Raw genomic sequence first — 14,394 nt, forward strand, 5'->3', positions numbered from 1 at the left:
CCAAATTTGAAAGATGTTGTTTAATAGAGATGGTGAAGATGTGGGGAAATAGAACTCCATATTCTGCTGAAGGCAACGTAATTGGTACCACTTTTAGGCGCTAAGTATCTTTCAAAATTCGAAATGCATATACACGTCCATCCAGGAATTTTATTTCTAGAATAACTTTCAAAAGAAATACCAGCACATTTGCCAATAACGTACATACAGTGTTCATCTTTCATAAAGCAAAAAAACAGAGTAATTAGCTGCCCCCAGCAGAGGACTAGTTAAATGAATTATGAAACGTGTATATTATGAGCAGTGTGCAGCTGAAAGAAGGCTTTACAGCTGATGTGGAAATGCCCCTGCGTTTTAATATTACAAGAAAAAAAGTCAGGTTGCAGAGTAGTAGGTGTAGTTGATGAATAAAAGCCTACTTATGTATGTACACGCACAAACAGGCTGTGAAACAATGTCTGTCAAATTGCCAACAGCCGTCACCTGCAGAAATGGGTTTGGTGGCAGCAGCTGTGACTTTGAAGGGTCAATTTTCACTTTAACTGTGTACACTTCACATGATCTGAAAACTTTTCCATAAAGAAGATAGCTTTTGCCTCTGATATTGGTGGACCGGGTACTTTTGACCACCTGTCTTACAAGGACAACCAGAAAAGCTGACACAATGTAAAAGGCGGTGCCGGGGGCAGCAGGAAGCCAACAAGTCTGTGAGGCCCTGGAAGAGGCTTGGGACCCAGGAGGCTGCACGCAGCGCTGGGCTTTGCTTTTCCGCCGCTGGGCTGTGCAACTTCTTGAGTCAGCCTACACAGGGCGGGCAAACGTGGGTGGGGGATGGCATGGCCCATACTTCAGGTTAGGACCCCAAAGGATTGCACCCTGGGAAGTCAAGTAGCCCGTGCATACCTGCAGCCCAGCTCCCAGTTCATCCCCAGAACATCCTTGACACTGAACTGAGGCCAGGGAAGCACAGACATCCTCGCTGCAGGAAGGTGGTATTGTCCTCAGCCTCTGGGTGTGTCTATGAACGAGAGGGTTTTCAGAGAGAATATTTGTCAGCACACAGGCACAGCAGGGGCAGGGGTGGGGAGGCTCCCTGGAGGAGATGGCATGGGCTGCAGCCCTGGGTGAGGTGTGGGCTGTGGGTCTGCTGGGTTCACAGGAGGATACGCTCCTACCTGGGCTGTGGGGTATGAAGGAACATCTAGGTCAGTCAGCTGGCCCCTAGAATTGCCCATGGACTGGGAACCCTTCTTCCCGACTCCTTGGCAATCACATGGCCTTTGCTCTCATCTGCAGAGATGACCAGAAGAAACCGCTATAGTCTGTTAACACTGGAAGACATCTTCAGGATGAGAAAAGTCAAGGGTCACTGTTAAGGGCAATAGCTGTGTCCCTAAAAACCCTCAGAACAGCACCTTGATGGGACCACCTGGCATCTGAGCTTCCGTCAGTTCCTGCGACATCACCAAGAGCTCCCCAATGTTCAGAATAGTAAGATTTGATTTGGGGAATTTCTGGCCATGTTAGACTTGGTCATCCAAGCCAATCCTTGGGTTGAAGACAAGCAGAAAAGCTGGCCAAATAATTTTTACGTTTTTGACTGGGGCATCAGAGAACTAACCAGGAATAAAGAACAACAAGACTGAGGTTCAGGAGAAGACAGCAGTTCAGAGACGTGGGCCTGGATCTGGTCACTTTTGCCCTGAGGTGGTTGAAGAGCTTAGCAGTGCATTTGCCATGCTGGAGGGAGGTGTGGGTGGGGCAATGCTGGGGTGTCAGGATGCCCGTGGTCACCTCCTATACTTAGGTTGGAGCTCTAAAGTCTGCACTCTGGGAGTAACACTGAATCACAGGGAAAGTGAAAAAGAAAAGAAAAGAAAGGCAAAAGACAGCCTTCACCAGGCTGTAGTCTCAGGCCGAGATATCTAGGGGCTTAGAGAGTCTCAATTTTTGAAGACAGTTATGTAATGCCAGATTGCTAGTCAGCCAGGAGCCTCAAGGGAGTAATGAAAATCCTGTGGGTCTCAAACTATTTCTAGAAGTAATTTTCAAATACAGTGTCTAGTAAACCATCAAATTTAGCCCGAAGTGAGAGGAGACACGATTAATAAGAATAAGCAAAAAGAACAAACAATAGCCCCACAGGGGATCCAGAGATTAGAATTTGATTAGAAAATGCATCCTTAACTTCAGTCCAGGCCTTTTTCCACCTGGACAGGGCAGCCTGGAGACAGTCTCCATACGATGAGTAGTGTGTCACTTCACACAAAATGCAAGAAACTTAACTGAGAGTAATTCCATTGACCCTGCTCTCTCTTGTGCTACTGCAACCATGTGTTTTATTTCTACCAAAAGTTGAAGGCTTCTGCAAAAGGTTTATTTAATTTTCCTTTTTCTCTTTCCCTTTCTATTTCTCCTTTCTTTCTTTCTTTCTTTCTTTCTTTCTTTCTTTCTTTCTTTCTTTCTTTCTTTCTTTCTTTCTTTCTTTCTTTCTTTCTTTCTTTCTTTCTTTCTGTTGTGGACTGAATGTTTATGTCCCCCCACCAAATCTACATGTTGAAGCCCTAATCCCCAATGAGATGGTATTTGGAGGTGGGACCTTTGGGAGGTGATTAGGGTTAGATGAGGTCCTGAGGGTGGAGCCCCTATAATGGGTTCAATGCCTTTATAAGAAGAGATACCAGAGCTCTCTCTCTTTGTCATGTGAGGACACAGCCAGAAGACAGCCATCTGTAAGCCAAGAAGAGGGTCCTCACCAAAACCCAGCCATGTTGGCACCCTGATCTTGAACTTCCAGCCTCCAGGACTGTGAGAAACGGATGTCTGTTATTTAAGCTGCCCATCTGTGAGACTTTGTTATAGCAGCCTGAGCTGACTGAGGCATTTTCTTTTTTTCCTTTCCTTTCTTTCTCTCTCATCTTTTTCTTCTTCATATTTCAGTCTTACTCTTCTTTCCTCCATGGTCATCTCAGCCATAATGTTACCACAGCTGCTGCATCTCAAGAACTTCACTGGCCAGGCAGGTTTCCAGGTATTTACACAGAATATTGGCTTTCAGACTGTTTTCCCCCAGGTGAATTGGTGCTTATTTGATTTAACTCCATTGTGTTTCCTATCTGGTTTTATAAATCAGATTTCAGTATTCCCAAGTATGATTTTGTTATTCGTACTTAGGTAGCACCTCCTTCTTCAGCATCATTTCATTTCTAATCAGTTTCCTTTTCCATATCTGTATCGTTGTTGGAAGATAGATTTTAATAGACAACAATCTCTTAAAATAGCATCCTATACTTCGTTTATTCCTTCTCTCACTTGGACTTGACATACACACTGTGAGATAAGTGTCACAATCTTAATTTTACAGCTGAGAGAACTGAAGTTTCTAAATATGAAGGGACTGATCTCAGGGCTTCCTGCCTGCTAGGTCGGGAAGGAGGATGGAGGGCTGAGTCTTTGGACCCCATGGGTTTTTATGGTTGATGAGGAAGAAACGTTTCAGGGAAACAAATTGATCCCCCCAGAGCCAGCATTTGAAAAAAAGGCTTGATACTTGTCTATACTTTGTAAAGAAGACTCTCAGAACATAGAGTTTTAAAGTAGACTTATTGTCATAGTCTTCTGTGACCGTAGGATCAGTGTTGTACTGATAAATGTTTAATAATTTCTTGGGCAGGTGGAGGTGCCAGCTGACTTACAGAGCATGTGGATTTCTGTCGTGTAAATAGCTCCTCTGTGGCTGATTTCAAGCTACCAACATGGTATCACTGAGGCAGAGTTGGGGAGAGTAGCTTACTATTGTATACTATCTCTATCACACAGACACAATAGACATGTGTCCTCAGGAGCATAGGTACTAGAAAAACATAGAAGTGGTGGGTTTTGAGTGTTTATTACCTTTGGTTTTCTCAAATTAATCAATTAATTAATTAATGGCTGTGTTGAGTCTTCATTGCTGAGTGCAGGCTTTCTCTAGTTGCAGCGAGCTGGGGCTACTCTTCCTTGCTGTGCGTGGGCTTCTCACTGCAGTGGCTTCTCTCGTTGTGGAGCACGGGCTCTAGGCACTCAGGCTTCAGCAGTTGTGGCTCACAGGCTCTAGAGCGCAGGCTCAGTAGCTGTGGCGCACGGGCTTAGTTCCTCCGTGTCATGTGGGATCTTCCCGGATCAGGGCTCAAACCCATGTCCCCTGCACTGGCAGGTGGATGCTTAACTACTGTGCCACCAGGGAAGTCCCATTACCTTTGTTTTTAACATAATTTAATTATAAGTTTATATAACCTAATTCTTCACGATGGCTGTATTTAACAACCAGCTCATGAGATAGCTGCAAATCCAGCCACTGGCTCATGGGATCTGTAGGAGCTGGCTTCAGCACCCTGCTGCTTAAGACGCTGGGAAGAAACTGATACAGGAGGAAAGACCAGGGCACACAATTCAATGCCAATCCAACTGGTCAGGGGTGTTTCTGCTGTAGCACACTAACTATAACTACACAAAGGGGCCTGTCTAGCCAGGTAATGAACAGCTCAGGGAGGACTGTTTGGGAAGATGCATCCAACGCTTACCTCTCTTGTCCTGAGTCACTGAATTTCAGGAGGCAACTGCAGCTTCTGCCAGCTTCAGGCTCTGAAACTGCAGCCCATCTCTCCAGTGGGCAGAGTCAAATTGTGCCCCTGGGAGGAAGTGAGAATAGAAATAATAGAAGTGGAAATCAGAATTGGAATAGAGAGCATGAAAAGGCCAATTGAGATCCACGGATTTGCCACTGCTGTAAATATTTACATGTGCTGATTATACTTGTAATCATCGTCATGCGTGTGGAAATGTTTCACCTGCTGTTTGTTTAAAACATTCAAGAGCAACTGATACTGTCGCCTTGTGATTTTAATTAAATGTCTAGGAGAGTTTGAGTTTGCAATCAAATTTTAGAGACATCTGATTTAACATAGAACGTGTTGCTTACCAGCTGTGAAAGTCGTGCTTGTTTAGAGAAGTTGTTCTCAAAGTCTGGTCTCCAAATTCTCAGGTTCTGTCCCAGACCTGCTGAGTCAGAAACTCTGGGGGTGGGCAGCAAGTGTGTTTTAATGAACCGCCCAAGGGGTCCCGATGCACGCTCATGTTTGAGAACCATTGCTCTACAGGGATTGTTAACCCCTTAAGGAAAGTAAATTGTATATTAGATAAAACACCAAAGGTAGCGGACATTTCTCTCAACACTAAGCCTCTTGGACATTAAGGAGTCTATCTATGCTCTTACTGGAGCTTTTCTCATCAAACCCTTGGTTCTCCTCTGAGCCTCACACATTTTTTCCTTTTATAAAGTGCAGGATGAAAACCAAATAACAGCTGTTTCCTTCCTAGGTTTGGGGATAGGGGTTCTGGGATTGAAATCTGCCATGGAGTTCAGGCAGTGCCAATGCTAGGATCGTCCATCAGATACTGATTTTTACTTGTTCCCTTTCCATTTTCCTTGCCCCTGTTCTAAGCAAAACATCAAGTCCTAATGTTGCCTTATCACCTTTTGCAAGGGGGAAACTGGGCACTACTTAGAGTTAGTGGCTTAGAGCATGTGTGTGTGTTGAGTGGGGCAGTGTATATGCATATGTGTTTTAAATCCTTCCCTCATTGAACAGCTGATGCTGGATGGACTGATGGGAGGAGGGAGAGTCCAGGAGAAGAAAGAGGGCAGGGAGGGTTTTGGGGCCATGATTTAGTGTAGACCCATGCCCCAGGTCCTGACGGCACCCTGCAGAGTGACAAAGTCTCTGAGGAAAACGGTATGGTGGCCCAGGCAGACATGGCTTCCATCTTCACCAAAGGGTGATGCTGGCCTGCATCCCAGGCTGGGTGCATGCTGGGAAGGGACATCCATGCCTGTGAGTCCCCGAGACCTTGGCACACCCAGTGTAGGGGGAGGCAGGGAGAGTGGCTGAGGGGAGGGAGACTGAATTTTTTATCGCCCATGGAATGATAGCTCACAGCCAGATTTGAGTGGGTCTGGAGAAAATAAAGAAACATGAGCTTTCTTGCACACAGTTGAAAGTATGGTGAAGACTTTCATACCAGCTTCGGTTAGTTTCCCAGGGTCCTTGCCTTCCTCCGCCGCATGTTCTAATCCTCGCTTCTTTCCCCAAATGTATTATCCCAGATGAACACCCAGCACGTTGAATCTGTCCCTCCCATCTGTTTCTCTGTCTTTAGACAGAATATTATACAACTTAAGCTAAAGTGAAAACACCAATAAGGCTTGAAATATTACACTTTTTTTTTTTTTTGGTACGCAGGCCTCTCACTGTTGTGGCCTCTCCCATTGCGGAGCACAGGCTCCGGACGCGCAGGCTCAGTGGCCATGGCTCACGGGCCCAGCTGCTCGGCGGCATGTGGGATCTTCCCGGACCGGGCCATGAACCCGTGTCCCCTGCATCGGCAGGCGGACTCTCAACCACTGCAGCACCAGGGAAGCCCTGAAACCTTACACTTTTTGGTACGTGCCTCCTTACCACGAGGTGGTTCCTGCATGTTGGTGGTACAGAGCCCTTAATTCCCAGGGCCAGGGGGGTCTTCGGGGAGAGCATGGGGCATCATGGCTGACTCAGAGCTCGGTGACACAGGTCACCCCGCTGTCCCCACTCCCAGCCTTTGGTGTGGTCAGAGCCCTCAGTGACCAGGAGCTCCATGTTCTTCTGAGGTTGGTTTTGAACAAATGTTTATGCCGGAAGCACAGGATATGCTGGGTGGAGGAGGTGTGCTGACGATGGGGTACTTTCTTCTTGGAATGGTCAGTATTTTTCGTACTGATTCCTATTTTTAAATGTTAGAGAAATGAAGTCTGTCATATTTGTAGCAAAAATATCTTTTTGGTTTGTCATTTGTCTCCCAACTTCATTTGATATATTTTTGTCTACATAAAAGCATAAACCTTTTCCACAGTCAAATACAGTATTTCTAGTCCTTCATGGATTTTTCCATTGCCTTTCTACCTAGTGAGCTTTTTCTCACATTGAAATTTGTTACCTATTAATCATTTTTTTTCACCTAATTGCTTTTATGGTTTGGCTAATATAAAACTAGGTGTCTTTTGGTGCGTGCAATACAAGTCAAAATGTAAGTTGTTTTCTTTTCCTTAACTACTTAACAAATATCCCCTCAGTATTTGTTGAATAATCCATTCCATTTTCATTGGTATACTTTACTTCTTTTCTCAGAAAAATAGCTTGATTGAGGCATAATTTATATACCATAAAATTCACCCACTTTAAGTGTATGACTCAATAAATTTTAGTATTCTGTAGAGTTATGCAGTCATCCCTATAATGGAACATCTCCAACACTCCCAAAACATCCCTTGGCCCATTTGCAGTCAGACCTCACTGCCACTGCTCCGCTAGTCAGCCGTGGATCTGCCTTCTGTTTCTAGGAATCTGACAGTTCATATTAGTGCTATCATACACTGTGTAGTCTTTTGCACCTGGCTTCTTTCATGTAGCATGATGGTTTTTAGGTTCATCTGTATTGTAGCATGAATCATTAGTTTGTTCCTTTTAGTCATGGCATAATACTCCATGGTGTGAACATATCAGATTTTATTTGTCCATTCATCGGTTGATGGACATTTGGGTTGTTTCTACCTTTTGGCTATTGTGAATTTAGCTGCTCTGACCGTCGACATACAAATCTTTGTGTGGACGAACGTTTTCATAACTCTGGGGTAGGTTCCTAGGAGTGAAATTACTGGGTCATATGATAAGTTGATGTTTAACTTCTTAAAGAAACTGCCAAGCTGTTTTCCAAAGTGTCTGTGCCATTTTACTTTCCCGTCCCAGGTGCTCTACATCCCTATCAGCACTTGTTCCTGCATGCCTTTTAAAACATTTATATTTGTTTCTTTTTTCTATTTTAAATTGGTATAGTTGTCAGTCTTTTTCAAGTTATGCTTTAAGAGTAACTATGTTTTCATTTCCTTCCATAGTGAGGGGAATGCAGACTGCCGCTTCCCTACTTAATACATTCTTATCTCAGGTCATAGTAACACCCACGAAAGTTCAATTCCCCTAAAATATATATATATAAATTATTTCTCATCCCCTGTCCAACTCCTAAGCAAATTTTGAATTCAGAGCCAAGTAAATTTTGGCTTTGATCTTTGAGCTTACTTCTTTGGGCTTTGGAGGTGATGAAAACACCATGAAAGTTTCCTAGTCTTAAAGTCCTTTTGGACATTGGGGCCAGAGCAAGGCTTTTCTCCTTGTTAATCATTTGGGGTGTGTGGAGGGGTTCTTCATTCAGTACTTTGCTCTGTGATCTTTATCCCAGGTTTGGCGCTGCCCCCAGGAAACTCTGTGCTGTTCGAACAGGACCTGGAAGGCCTGTGTCCATGCAGAGATCCGGGACACCCTGCCTGCCTGCTGACCTGGGCGCACCCAGCTTGCAGCCAGCTCTGCACCCGCTGGGCATGCCTTGCCTGTGCTCGGTCACAGTGTCCTTGAAAACACTGGGTTTCTCCAGTGTGGACTAGAACTTTTTGTTCTGTGTTGTTCCTCCTCCACAGACTGTGTGCCAGCTGACCAGAAGAATTAGGCACAAGGCTGAAGAATCCCCTGCATGGATGGCTGTCCCCTGGTCACTCTTTCTTGCTGAGTGGCGTCTCCAGGACTCTTAGGTGTCTCACTGCAGTCTTGCAGAGTGCAGGGTGGAGCAGTCATGAACGGGCATGATTAATTTCATCAGCTGATCTTCATGTCTGCAAAGTCCTTGTGGAGACCAGGTAGATGGACGTAAATGGGGCAAGAGGTGTTTCACCATGGGTGCTCCAACCCAATTGCCCTGCACTCAGCATTTCTCTGAGGATCGTGCCTGTGACAGCACCTTCCTTCCAGAACTTCCTGCAGGGGACATTGGGATACTTTGGGGAAGAATTTTATAGACTATGAAGAACGTTCTCCTTTTAAAAATACAGCTCACATACCATTACCATCTATTTCAAAAAATAAACCACTTCATCCATGCTAGTGGAATTTTTAAAACAGCGAGATATTATATATGTATTTTTGTATATTTCTATTGTGAAATGATACGCGTTCAGAAAAGTTCAGAAAACTTATGAGCCATGCGGTCATTAATTATGAAAAACCAAACCCCATGAACATCACCCAGTTCAAGAAACTGCACGTGGCCTGCCTCTGAGAGCCCCCCACTTCCCCACCCCGGCTCCCTGCCCACCACCATCTCCTTATTCACCCTGAAGGCTGCTCAGATGTTCATGATAATTACTTCCTTACCCTCTCAGCACCATCTTCAAACACTATCATTTAGTCTTGCCTGTTTTGTTTATTTAATGCTCTCTTTTGATGAACAAAAGTTCTAAATTTCAACGCAGTCCAGGTTGTTCAGTATTTTCTTTGATGGCCAGTGCTTTTTATGTCCAGTTTAAGAAGGCCCTGCTGACCAGAGGTCTTGAAGGCAGCCCGTATTACTTTGTAAAGCTCCATTGTTTGACCTTTTACACAGAGCTTCTCAGCCATCCGCCCCCAACCGTGTGAGGCAGAGACCAGGGCTCACATTTGATCCCAATGCCTCCATACGACTCACTGGAAAGATTCCACTGAGCTGCAGTACCACTGTCCTCAGAAATCAAGGGTCAATCTTGTATGATGTCATTCTGAGCTTTCTAGTCTGTTCCATCAGCCTGTTTTCTTTTAATCCTTGTGCTAATATCACACTGGCTTAATTCCCAAGCCTTTATAATAAATCTCAGTAGAACAAGGTCCAGTAGAACAAGTCTTTCTACCTTCAAGTTTCATGGCTGTTCCGTTGCCATGAATTTTAGAATCAGCTTGTCAAGTTTCATACATGCGCAAATGTTGGAAATGTGATTGGAATCACATTGAATTTATAAATCAATTTTAAAAGAATTGACATCTTTACAATATTGAAAATTTCAGTCCATAAACATGGGATATCCCTCCATTTACTTAGGTCTTATTTAACTTTCTTAACACTGTTTTTTGTTTTGTTGTATAGATTCACACCTCCAGGTGTGCCCATAGCCCTCTCTTTGTGTGCTGAGCACTGGCCCATAACACCCGCCCCTATTCTCGAGATTCCTTCTCCTCCTCCTGTCCTGATTTGGGTTTGAATCTTGACTAAACAGTGAGAGGATGGGGCATATCTCTCTCCTCTCCAGGCCTCTGTTTCCCCATCTGTAAGGTAAGGACCTTAGTGCCTGTGTCATAGGTATGAGAAGATTAAACAAGAAAGTACACTTGATATGTTTTGTTAGAGTCTGGGACATGAGAAGAACTCAGCTAATGTTACTTTGAAAAACAGGATCAAGGAAACAAGCAACCTGCAGGATGGGTGCTATTCAGAGGGAGCTTGTATGCTGTGTGGACCAGTCACACAAGAGATGGCCTGGGGGGGGTGGTTCTGGAAGGATGGATGGAGGGGGTGGTTCTGGAAGGATGGATGGATTTGCATATGGGACTAAGGGCAGTCCAGGGCTCACAGTCTGCACCCCAGCCCCAAGGAAGTTCAGTGGCTTTTAGCCCACTGGTTGGTGAGCAGAAAGGCAGGTGGAGGCGGGGTTGTCATCCAGATGCAGTAAGGGGCGGCTGGCCTGGTGCTGGTGTTCTGACCCTGCAGAGGGCTGTGTTTCAGCCCAGCTCAGCCACTAGTTGAGGTCGCTGTGCATCACGCAAACTCTCACCCAGCCCTTTGTCTTCTAGTGAGGACAGGATTCAGGCTATACTCTGGCTTGTAGTAGCAGCAGGAGAATGGACTCACTGTCTGCTCCTGCCATTTATAAGTGGGACCTAGGTGACATCACACATCTAACTTCAGGGGAGGACCCAGTAACTCTGGCCTGGCCTCACAACATGTTACAATGTGCCAGGGAATTTTACAAGCTACACTTTAAAAATCATAGTCGTAATGATGTTATGGAAAGCGATAGAAGGCAACGAGGGTCAAGAAGAAAAATAGCAACAGAAGAGGTGCAGGCACGGGGAGTTGCTATTTTAAATGCCCTGAGAAGGGACAAAGTGTGGTAAACAGGCGGTTTTTTTTTTTTTTTTTTTCTTGAAGAACCTGGACTTGGGACGTTTCTCATAGGAGAGGTATTGTGTCTATGGGAGGAGCTTGGAGAAAGGGGAGCAAGCGGGTCCACCCAAATGCCCCTGAATTCTTCCTGAAGGTGTCCACGTGCCTTGGGAAACCAATTCTCCCCCGTGACACACTTACTGAACAAAACCCAGTTTACCAAACAGACGCTCACATCCTGGAGTTGATGCTGAAGGAGTCTGGAGAAACAACTTCCTGCTGAAATGTCTTGGATCTGGGTCTGACTTTCAGAGCTAGGACAGAATATCAGATAGCTTCTCAGGCCCGTGGACACCGGAGACCATGGGATCCGGAGAGGACGGCAAGTGACCGGGGGCCAGGGACCCTCCACCTCCCGCAGCCCTGTCTTTCTCAGAACCTTCAGGGGACTTCTGGCTGATCTGTGACAGATTGTCTCCTTGAGTAAACTTTAGATAGGCTCCTCTGGGCCTTACCCTGCTCTGTCCTTGACCTTTCTAGCCCAATTTTAGCAAGAACCCTGCTAAGTAAGTTTAGAGAGAGTTCCCCCATCCCTTATATCTGATCACCCTGCATAGCTGATCAAGAATTTAGAGCAGGCAGATGCCACAATCAGATCTGTGTCTGTTATTTGTTATTTGTCACTCTGGCTCCAACGTGAGCATGTAAACACCAGTAGACATGTTGCCCCAGTTGTCCAGGGGATAAATAATGGTTTCCTGACCTGGGGTGTGCAGTGCAGTTGGAGAGAAATGGATGGATTTAAGAATATTTGGGAATTAGGGGACACATGGCCCGCTGGCTAAGCAGCTCCTTTTAGGCTGCTGACCTCAGGAGGATGAGGTGGGGGAAATCTCTGTCCCCTTGCAGAGTGGGGCTGCCCAGGTATGCAGCTGTGGGGTTCCAAGGAAAGGCTCAGGCTACCGAAATTTCTAGGAAACTTAAAAGGAGGCTCAGATGCATCAGTGTAGAAAGACAACCTGAACATAAAAAACAAAAGTGCCTTGGGGCTTCCCTGGTGGCACAGTGGTTGAGAGTGCACCTGCCGATGCAGGCACACGGGTTCGTTCCCCGGTCCGGGAAGATCCCACATGCCGCGGAGCGGCTGGACCTGTGAGCCATGGCCGCTGAGCCTGCGCATCCGGAGCCTGTGCTCCGCAACGGGAGAGGCCACAGCAGTGAGAGACCCATGTACCGCAAAAAAAAAAAAAAAAAAAAAAAAGTGCCTTGTAAAATCCAAACTTTCTTTCTATTCCCTGGATTCCTATTCAGTGCTGTCAATGGGCTTACACACCATCATCCTCACTCACACAGTTGTAATCAGGTGTAGGAGTCCCATTTGATGCTCTTAAAAAAAGACAAAACAAAATAAGAACCTTGACTTGCTAGTGGGCACACCTGCACTTATTGAGAGAGTCCACTCCAGTGTTCTTTCAGGAGTTTCATTGGGGTCTGGGTGTGGCTTTGCCAGATTTCATCTGGCTGCTTCTCCATTGTGGGCAACTTGATTCACCTCCAATTTCTCATTCTCACGCTTGGCTGGGCCACGGTTGGCATGGCAGCTTGAAAGCCTCTTATCTAGACCATGGAAATCATTCACAGTGTTTGACCCAGTAATGTGGTGCCTGGGAAGTTATCCCAAGGAAACAACTGAAAGAAAAAAATAACTGCAGGAAGACACTCTTTGTGGCGTTCTCTATGACAGGGGAACAATTTCAATTGGCTGGCAAGGTCAACAATGGGGGCAGCCCAAGTGTATTGGAGAACAATAAAGAGGGTAGTTTCAAAGGCCATGAAAACATGGCAAACATGGAAAATGCCCTCATAGCTCCAGTGAAACGATAAGCACACTGTGATTACACGCATGAAGAACTGATGTATAAAACCTAAGGAAAACACCATTGGTGTCAAGATGGGAATATGGGCAGTTTAAGTTTTTCTTTGATAAACTTAATTTTAAGAATACTTAGCTGTCTCTTACAATACACAAAATTCAGGAAAATTATAGGAAACAACATGTTGTCGTTTAATTTGGGGGCAGTTATTTCTCTTGGATACCTTCACACTGACCACAGTTTTCAAATCAGAACGAGTCTGAAACATTTTCTATTGAGCTTTGTGTGGGTGATTGTATTTATATTAACCTCTTACAAATACTATATCAAAATTGGCATAGATAACACAGCATGATTCTGGAAAGGCATACCATTAAATGAGAAGCAACATTTAGCAGCAAAACCCAAAACCAAAACCAAAACAATGTACAGAGAGCTCCCTTATTTAACATCAGATTCTATTTAACATCAGATCCACGGCTGACACAATGTTACCCAATGGTGAAATAAGGCAGGGGACAGTTTATTGTTCTTGTAACTTGTGTAGAAGTCATGCCCATTTGGTTGGGAGTGTTGGAACCCCACAGGCATGAGCGTAGGCACAAGACAGATTTGCGGTCCCCAGAGCTAAACCGTGGGAAGGGAGGGAGGCGGGTGGGCCCCAGGGGCACCGATGCCCAGGCTGGCATCATCTCCCCCAACCAGTGCACTTTCTTGTTTTCCACTAGTGGACTTGTTTTCTTCTGATATTGTTCAGCCCTGATTTAATGTATGCCATATTACGTCTCGATGCAGAAGGCGAAGTTAGGAGCAAACTTTGTAGACAGGTGGGATGGCCTATCCCAGTGGCAGTACCTCGTCCCCTACCCACCCATAACACACCCGTGCTCACTCATTCTCTTTCTTTTATACACACACATGCTTAAGTATGTGTGCTAGCACACACACACAACACACACAAAACACACACACACACCTGCGCAAAATGTGAGCCCTGAATGGGCCATTCTCGTGGCATTGTCCCATGATGTGAGAACTCATGGAAAAGCGGACAGCTTTTCCACCATGAAAGATAAACCCTAGATCAGGTCACTACCTGTACCACCCAGGCTACCGGTCATAAGCTGAGTGACTTGCTCAAAGTCAGGGACCTGGGCTGTCATGGTCACCACTTTGCATCCAGCATCTGAAATATTCAGTCTTGGTCAATGGAGGCCCATCCCCGAAAGTGCGTCTCCTCTGATGTTTTTGCATCTCTGATGCTGAGGACCAGTCCCAGGCCTCAATGTTCCTTGGCTTCCCTAATTCTGAAAACCTTTATTCACCCCAACAATACCCTTGAACTGCTGAACCTCATCGCCTACAGCTGCTTCCTCTCTGAGCTGTGAGATCCAATGCATCCTGTCTTGTGTTACCCCTGCTGTTCTAGCACTCTCATTTCCTTGGATCTAGAAGATCTTCACTTGACATAGCTGAGCCCTTTGGT

The 14,394-nt window shown here is 45.4% G+C and overlaps 1 long non-coding RNA gene across 1 annotated transcript in view; it reads right to left on the bottom strand.

Moving 5' to 3' along the window:
• Positions 1-295: 295 nt before the first annotated feature.
• The window catches only part of LOC132597425 (uncharacterized), a 45,885-nt gene continuing 31,786 nt past the window's right edge, over positions 296-14,394 (bottom strand). Inside the window, exons 3-4 of the long non-coding RNA XR_009564191.1 lie at positions 4,563-4,670; positions 296-1,018 (exon numbers count right to left, since the gene is read on the bottom strand). This is a non-coding gene — a long non-coding RNA (uncharacterized lncRNA). The remainder of the gene's footprint in view (positions 1,019-4,562; positions 4,671-14,394) is intronic.

This window comes from Globicephala melas, chromosome 6, assembly GCF_963455315.2.
Source record: "Globicephala melas chromosome 6, mGloMel1.2, whole genome shotgun sequence".
Taxonomy (NCBI): Eukaryota; Metazoa; Chordata; class Mammalia; order Artiodactyla; family Delphinidae; genus Globicephala; species Globicephala melas.